Below are 8,976 nucleotides of genomic sequence, written 5' to 3'. Positions count from 1 at the left end.
CTGTTCAGTTTAATATCCGACACGCGTATGCACGCAGTGCCCTTCTCTAGTCCATCTCCAGCGTCCTCCTAGCACGCTAAGCCCCTCCAGCTCCCACTTCGCCGCTCTCGGACTAGCTCCGTTGCTAACTAAACCCAAACCAAAACACGAGGTGGCCCCTCCAGCCTTAAACTCTCACAGGGCAGTGCAGAGGGCAGACGCTCCGAGTGCCATCTTCTGCCACCCCCGGCCACCGACACAGGCTGGATTTCTGACAGGGTTTTGACGCTTCTCAGCTCCGTCCTTGGCTCCCTTCCATGCGGGACCTCCTGAGAGAGCACCCCAGCTCTCTTCTCACCGAGCCTCGGCCGCCATGTCCCAGGCCTCACTGCCCCCCGCCTGCCCCCTCCACCGCAGCTCCCGCTCCCGACCCCCCACCTCAGCCACCGGCGCGACGCGGCCGCCCGCCCTCCGGAGCCCACGGCGCTGGGGCCCGGCCCGGGCCGGGGAGGGGAAGCCGTTCCTCGGCCCCGCCGCCCGCCGGGCACCCCCTCACCTGAGCGCGGCCCCCCGGCCCCTCTCCCTGCCCGCTGTCAGCGCAGGAGGGGCGGCACCTGCGGGCCCGCCCCCTTCTCCTCCCCTCGCCTCCCCTCCGCTCCCCTCCTCCCGCCGGAGAGACAGACCGAGACCCGGAGGGAGCCGGCGGCACCGAGCGGGGCTGCCGAGCGCGGTCGCTCGGTGCGAGGGCGAGATAAAAATAAAATAATAAAATAAATTAAAAACGAACCAAAAACGTGACGGAGGGTGGAAGGGGAGCGCTTCAACTTCTCTCTCTGCCCAGCAAGGTAAGGGAGCGGCGGGGGCGCGGGGCCGTCCCTCGCCTTCTCGCCGGTTTCTGGGGAGGGCACAAAGGTGGCGGGGCCGGGGCGGCGGCGGCGGCGCCCCGCTCGCCGGGTCGCGCTCGGTGTCAGTCGCCCCGGGGGCGGCGGCCCGTGTCACTGGCGGGCTGCCGGTGCCCTCCCGCCGGTGGGCTCCCAGCCCTTTGTTACCGTCGTTTTGGACCGGAGGAGGAACCACCCCGCGCCGACGGGGCAAGGCGGGGGCGGGAGAGCCGTGGCCGGGCGGCCGCCGGAGCAAAGCCGGGCGGCGGGCAGCAGAGCTCTGGGGAGCCGGCGGAGGGCGCGGGGGTGCAGGTGGCTCTGCCCGAGAACGGGCGGGCGGGCGGCGGGCTGCCCCGCGCCGCGCTGCCGTGCGGGCGGCCGCCGGCAGGGGGCTCGGCCGCCGCGCCCGGGGGAGGCTGCCCCTGAGGGGGGCAGCGCCGGCCGCAGGCGGCCTGGGGGGGGGGTGGTGTTTGGGTCGCGTTGCTGGGCTTTCGCAGGCTGGTTTGGAGGAGGGGAGGACGGGGCGCCGGGCGTCCTGCCCGGGGCCGGGGGGCTTGTCGCTGTCGCGGAGGGGCGGCGGTGTGTCCTGGGGCCGCGGCAGGCCCGCGGACGGTAGCGGTCGCGCTGGCGGGCACCGAGGGCAGGCTGCCGTCGCCCGCTCTGTCACGGGCGGCCCCTCGGTGATTCCCTTCACCGTGGCGGCGGGCGGGTCGGCACGACTTGTTTGCTGTTGGGAAGTAAAGGTGTGGGGGGGAACCGGCTCGGAGTGGCCGCTGGCCGGCTGCCCGAGGCAGCGGACGGGCTTGCGGAGGGCCGCTCTGGGTAGCCGGTGGGTGCCGCCGGTGTTCGGCTCTTCCCTTCCCGGGCCCCTCCCGGGCCGATCTCCGAAAGCTGCAAACTTTGTTTAAACCACAGGATTTGGGCCAGCCCAGAGGGTGGGCCGAGGGTTGCCTGTTTGTTTAGGCCCCAAGCCCGCAAATATTTATCCCTGCTCTGAAATTGAAGAGTTATCAGTGGTCAGATGGGTTTAAAGCGCGGGAGACTTAAAGTTTCCTGGTGGAAAACGATTTCCCGTGTCTGCTGCTTGTGAGTGTGTTCGCTTTTTTACCCTGAAGACGTGACCTTTTTTTACATGATTCCGTTTGTCTTTCTTTGAATGGGTCACTCTTACGACTGTTCCCCTGAATGATATTTGAAGTGTCAGTGAAATAGTATTTCGTATTCTTCGTACTTCATCGATACATTGTTACACAGACCTTTTAACAAGGTTTAAATAAGAGGCTGATGAAGAAGAAGGCATTGTCTTTTATTTCCTGACTAGGAATAACTGAAGGACAATTATTATTATTTTTTTTTTTACAATTATGACTGTTGTTTAGAGCTGAGAATGAAGTGAGTAGGTGCATATTTCATTTGCTGATATACGTGTGACTTCTGAGAGGACGGCTAAAGTTTTCTGCACTTTTAAATACTGTAATGCACACTTGAGTTTGGTTGTTGTTAAGGGATATGCCCTCTAAAGAAAAACCAGGATAGGTCTTCTATTGATTGAAAACTGATTACATATAAACTAGTGGGATTAAAATTTTTTTTTTTTTTAAATATTCAACCTTATCCTGAAGCGTTTGCTTGTGAGTAGGATAAAAGCACTTACAGAGCTGGTGGATTAACTTTGTAATACCTCTTTGCAAAGGAATAAGGTTGTGTGATGATTCTCAGAGCTGTTGAGAAATATTTATTTATTCCTTCTTTTAACACTTGTGGATTTCAAATATATGTGTACTTTTTCTCATGTATTCTCAAGTATTTCCAACAAAATGCTCCAGAAAGTCAATGAATAATTTTCAATGTGTGCCTACCTCTTTAAAGGGCTGGGCTCCGAACCCTGAAGATTTAATTATAGATCTGTTAATACAGATAACAAATACAGTGTTTGTTTTTGTTTATTACTGGTAGTGTTTGTGCAAAACAAATTTTTGGCTCACATGTTTAACAGAAAAAGAATTTAGTTATGAAAACCAAGATGTACATACCAGAAATTTTTATTAGTTGGGTTTGGCTGTGGATAACGTAACAGTCAGAAATAGTGATGATGTTTTTGGTAAGGCAGTTTTTAAGCCCAGGGTGTAATACTGAAGGAAATAAGCAGTAACAGGCAACCTGATTACTGGGCTTTTACTGGGATAATTAAAATATGTGAATTTTCTTAAGATCTCACGAGGGCATCACAGATGAAAGGAGGGGTGATCTGACTGTGTGAAAAGATTGTCTAGAATTCAAAAAAGCACATATGGTTCAAGGTCTTAAACATATTACTATTGGCATTGATATTTGGTGGTTCAACAAGTCATGTCCAAAGCATTTTGCAGATACAAGCAAGAAGCAAGCTTGGTAGTGTAGTTTAGTTTCCATGGGATATAGGGAACAAAACTATATTTTAAGGGAAACCTGGGAAAATCTCCGTGCTGTGAAGCCTGTCATATTATGAATGCTGGGCTGTTCATTCAGTGTAAAACTAGACTCAGTATAATATCAAAAATCTTCTCTAGGAAATCTTATTAGTGATAGTATTAAAAAAAAAAAGGACTGAATGCATTTCTCTCTAATTTTCAGTGTTTCTAGGAAGTTTCAAGTGGGCACAGAACTGTAAGGATTTTACTTTCAGTGCTGTAACCTTTTGTAGTGTCTTTCATATTAAGCATTTTAGAGTGGTTTTTAAAAGTGCTTTTATGCTTTGTACTGTTCTGTACCATATGTTTTGTATTTAATTCTTTGAATGACCACTGAAGTGCAGCCAACTTTGGGTGAATGTGGCAACTGTTAACTAGCGCTTAGCAACAGTGCACAATAATCAAGAGGGGAAGTGAAGAAGAATACCATGTCTAATTGAGACTACAGGGGGCATTTAGGTAGGTAGGATGTAATTAACAAAACCTGGAGCTTGGACATGATATTAAGGCATCACATCTTCACTCTTGCAAAAAGGATTGTGAAATCTTTAAGATAAAAAGCATTTCAGATTTTTGGTTTTATACCTCATATAGATAGCCTCTTTGAGGCATATGTGTTTTGCCTATTCTTGCTCAATCATTCCTCCCACATAATGCAGAAGATGCATTTTCCTTTGCTTCTAAAATGGAATCATGAAAAGGAGGACTGTTGAGAAGACTGACAAATGAAGGAGTAATAAGCCTTGACATTTTGACAATGATGTCTTTCAGAAAATTAGTCTTGCGAACTAGAGTTCATTAGATATAGTGATTAAGATATCTCTAATATTCTGAAACAGATTACAGTGGCAGTTGTAAAACAACACTAAATTTTTACAATTGACGGGTCATTTTCTCCAAGAATGATTGACTTTCCTCAAATCCTGTCTTGTCATGACATTCCTTAAAGTGTTGTGAAAAGTGTTGCTTGTAAGAATACTTGTTCAAAACACTTTTGCCTACCATAGTTTCAGTTTGATTTTTTAAAAATTCCAAACCTGATAATTTTGGTTTATGATGTATTCTATCTGGAGATATTCATGGGCCAATTTTATGTCTTGCATATCTCAAACGCATCTGGTCTCTAAGAACTCTGAAAATATCCTCATATAATAAGGAGATAACTAGTAAATGGATTTTCAGTGAGTCATTACAGAGGGTCATTTGCAACTTTGAGCATGGCTAGTATGGCCCCTGATAATGGATTCGAACTTGCAGGTAGGTAGTGAAGATGACCCAAAAATAAGGAGCCATGCTGTGAAGGTGTTATAGTGGTGAACTATCCAGTAGCATTAGGCTCTTAATATTGTAATAGAATAATTTATATTTTTATAATCCAGAAGAAAAACTGCAGAATATCTGTTGGAGGAACTTGTGGATGACAGACATTTGGGAAGGTGTTTATTCACAATGGGAACAGCCAAATTTTGTACGCTGCTGTGGTTGTCTTGAAAGTATCAAGTAGAAGTATGGAGTTCTTTATAGAAATGATGCTGAAATGTAATTACTTTTGTTTTGGGTGACTCCTGAAGCCACATCAGGTGATTTCTGTTGTATTATTCTGTCACACAGTACTGTCACAGCTTCTGTGAAATTCTTTTGGGATGTGAGAGGCCATAGAGAACTGTGTAAATGACTACTTTAATTGAAGTGGATTTAACATAGTTCTCATACAGTTAGCGTTTTAAGTTCCGTGGCACTTCAGAGGTTTAATAAAAAAACCCCGTATACCTGATAAGAAGATCTTACAGCATGTATTGTCAAATGCTTTATGTTAATTTGTATTTAATGTTGATTTTTTTTTAAATTGCAGTTATACTACAGTAACTAATAAAATGTTCATGAAATATAACAGATGTGAAGAACTGTGTGTCGTGATGTGAAATCACCAGAAGACTAAGATGGTAGGGAGCAGCCTGAGTCAGTATGACAAAATCTGATAGAAACCTTCAATTAATATTCCCCACGTAAGCTTTTAGAGAGGTTATTTTGAGGTAGTTTTTCAAACGGATGGAGCTATGAACAGCAAAACAGTGTGGGCAGACTTCAGATACTGTTACTTAAGAGATTACCAGACATCTGTCATAGTGGTTCCATGAACAACCCTGGAGTGACTAGTTTTATAAAATGCTCTTGTTCTCTCACTTCTGTCTCCATCATAGTCTGTAATTAGCTCTCTCTTTTCAAGACCATTGGCATGGTTTGAGCAGAGCACTTTGAGGCAGATGAAGAAGTTAGTTGCTGAACGTAACCATGGTCTGAAATGCACTCTATTAATACTGTTCTTTTTTTTTTTTGACTCATCTGTGCATCTTGCCAAAAGTAATAGGACTTCCCTGAACGTACAGTATGACGTCGTTAAGGTTAGTTAGATGGCTGACTATTTTGAACTGATGCACTTAGGATGGCAAATGCAATAGAACATTTTGCTAGTACCTCTGTCTTTTTGCACTGAATTCTGCTGTATCTCCCTCCGCAGCACTGATTCCTCTGTTCAGTGGAGCGTACGCCACCAAAATGTCAGAGAAATCACCAGCCTGCTTTGGAAGACAGTTTAGGCTGCTCTTTTCCTCTAGAACCCTAAAGCATTTAAATTTGGCTTGATAAAGGAGTATTAGTGTGCATATGAAACGTTTTACCTCTAAAGTTCTACATATTTGAGAGGTATTAGGCTCCCCCCCCTTCCTTTTATGACGTGACCTCCAACTTCAAAACTTGCTTTCTTGTAGACTCTCGGGTCTCTAGACATAAGGAAACCTAAGGAGACATTTTCTGGCAGTTTGATAGTTAAATTATGCTTTTAATTTGGTGGGATTTTTTTTCTGTTAATTCCAGACATTTTTTAGAAGGTAGAGATAGTTCACATGCAATTATAATGCCAATTGTCAGTGAGACTATGTATACTCTGAGTTGTATGGTCCCTTCCTTGTTGTGTTATCAGTCTTGAGAGTAGTTAGCAGAGTGTTTGAAAACTGCTGTGTGCCTGATCCTCCACCGTCTTCTTAGTAAAGAGGAAATTACTACTTTTTAAAAACTGAAATGTGGCACAGCATCCACGACTAGTGGGATCCAAGCTCTTTGGAGCTTCTTCCATCGTACCCACTTCAGAGAGCTGTTGTAGTGGTAAGGAAGAGCAGTTCCCAGTAACTGAATTCATCTGCTTCTGATGCTGTGAGGGATCTAGGCAATGACCTCTTTATGCTGGAGTCACTGGTGAAGTAGGGACATCCACAGCAGAGTTTTGTAAGCATTACTGTTGCCTACCCGTGTTACTGATATGTCAGGATGAAAAGAGTATGTGGCAAAACCTCATCTTGATGGCTGTCAGTCTGGGATTTGCAGATATCCAAGCGCTCCATTCCTTGTCCTGAGCTTTGTGGCCCTCTACTGCTCGTATAGTACTTCGCTGGTATTAGTTCTCAGCTTACTGTCTCCTTGGAGATAAGGTATTGGTTGTAATGTGGTGTTTCGCAGTGTACGATTGCATCTCAGTCTTGCCATTCAGGAGATCACGCCATCTACTTTTACTGCTTTTGTTCCTGCCTCACTGACCATCTCCCTGTGGCTTGTTAGGAAGCCCTCTAAGTTCTGTGTTCATTTAGAGCCCTAGGTGGCTTTATTCTCCTGTCCTTTCACGCTTTCAGTCCACTTTGGGAACAGCTATTTTGTAAGGAAAGTTTAATCTTACAATTTCTTTAAACAACTTACATGGAATCAAATTCTTAGCGCAACAAGGTGATTCCTTTGAGAAGACTGAGAATTAGGTCTTGATTTTTACAGCTACAATACCCTTCACTGCATCAAGAAAAGGGAAACAGCTTCCTGCCAATCATGTTGTATGTGACATTTAGGAACATGGTGATTTCCTAGTCTTGTAAAAAATGCTTTTGAAAGTTTTATTTGTATAGATGAAATGTTAAGACATTGTTGCTGTTCTGTCTGATCTTAATCTCTTAGAGGGAAAATTCTGGCCGTGAGAAAAATAAGAAATTAGGTGGATTAGGCAAGTGGTCACTACCAGCTCACAGAGGTTTTTGAAGAGAACCGAAGGGTAATGGAGGGAAAGGGCAAAGCTGTCCAAGAAGACTTCAGTGCCTCAGATAGAGGCGCACAGAACTACCAACGGGGTGTTTAAAAGCAGAAGTTCAGAGTGAAAAATATGCATATCCTGGAAGTCCTGATTACAGCAGTTTCAGCAAATTTTGAAGTTTAGCACTTGCTAAATTTGTATTTTTTTGATTAGGAGAGTCAGCTCTCGGTTTCTACATCTCGCAAGGAGGGGGAAGATCACTTGCCTGTCAGATTGTTATTTCACGTTCCTCCTCCAAGTCCACAGTCATGATTTTAGCAGATGTGGGAGACAAGCTGGATTTCAAGGGCATCAAATTAAAACAATAGCTGTCACAAGCTTTTGTGTCAAAAGCTATGGAATCTTTCTTGTGAAACAGCAGGACATCTAAACATACATATTTTTTTGCTTTATAGCATTAACTAAGTAATACCCTTCTCACTCACTACGTGCCTGAGAGTATTTTGGGTGCTGCATGGAAAATGCATAGACAATTGTCTCTTCCAGAAGTCCTCTAAGCTGTAGACTTGACAAACTAGGGAGAATAGCGGGTATGTGTGTGCATGTATGTATAGGAAAGTGAAGAGGTCATGAATTAGAAATGCTGTGGTCTGATATCATAAAGGTCCAATGACTTAATGGGGCCTATGATTCTTTTTATTTAATGATTGTTTGGCTGAGATTGTTTATACTAGTCTGAACCCTAACACTGGGTTCACAGTTTGCCTTTTATATATGTGTATGACTAGACCGGGAATTCTTAGTGTGTAGTAGAAGTGCCACTAGTAATGTTACTCGAAACAGTATGCCTCAGAAGCTCTTAAACAAAAGCCACCACCAGAAAAATCACTTTAATTTTGAACAGCAGATGTGACCCTGTGGCAGAAAAGCCTGAGAGAGAGGGGGGGATAAAAAAAAAGCAAAGCATTCTTCTGGCTGCTCTCAGCTATCATAATGAACAGTGTTTGCTTGCTGACTGTCCAGCGTGGTTGTTCTATTGAGAGATGCCTTGTGCCTGGTGGCTGTGCAGATGGATGCTCAATTTTGCTCTGCAGCACAGCTAGCTGGCTTTGTCAAGCTTGGCTTTGGGGTGATTCCAGTTGTGATGTGGATTTGGTGTAGAAAGAGGGAGGCTGTGCTTGCGGTAGGGGTTAAGCACTCCCCTACACAGTGCAGTGTAGGTTTTCAGTTCCATTTGCTGTCTCTGTAGTAAATCCATTTCTGATTATGTGCTAAGGCCAGACAGATGAACTGCTGAGTTGAACTTGTAAAGTTGCATTAGTGTGTTGCCAGAGTTCCTCCTGCTGAAAAAAGGCAAATCTATATAAGCTATAGGTTATGTTCCGAACAGTTGAAAATTCATCCTAACATTGTTGCTTTGATGTCTGTTTAAAGGGGGGCAAAAAAAATGTTTGCTTTTGATCACCATGTTTAAAGGATGTTGTCCCAGCAGTGTAATAAATGAGAATTGGATCTGGGACTTGCTTTCAATAAAAGACAGTATTCTTCCAGATGCTTTTTAATTGAATTGTCCTGTGAAAAAGGGCTCAACTTTGAA

General features: G+C 45.1%; 1 protein-coding gene across 16 annotated transcripts in view; it reads left to right on the top strand.

The window, feature by feature from the left end:
* Positions 1-662: 662 nt before the first annotated feature.
* GREB1L (GREB1 like retinoic acid receptor coactivator) overlaps positions 663-8,976 on the top strand; it is a 149,256-nt gene continuing 140,942 nt past the window's right edge. For 15 of the 16 annotated variants that reach the window (XM_075416362.1, XM_075416366.1, XM_075416361.1 and 12 more), the window contains exon 1: positions 663-824. The gene's annotated coding sequence lies outside the window, so the exon portion shown is untranslated. Of the gene's footprint in view, positions 825-5,168; positions 5,254-8,976 lie in introns of those variants that run through there. The other variant, XM_075416354.1, reaches the window with a different exon arrangement.

Source organism: Opisthocomus hoazin, chromosome 3 (assembly GCF_030867145.1).
Source record: "Opisthocomus hoazin isolate bOpiHoa1 chromosome 3, bOpiHoa1.hap1, whole genome shotgun sequence".
Classification (NCBI taxonomy): domain Eukaryota; kingdom Metazoa; phylum Chordata; class Aves; order Opisthocomiformes; family Opisthocomidae; genus Opisthocomus; species Opisthocomus hoazin.
The sequence above is the reverse complement of the archived record's forward strand: the minus strand, read 5'-3'. Positions and strand labels throughout refer to the sequence as shown.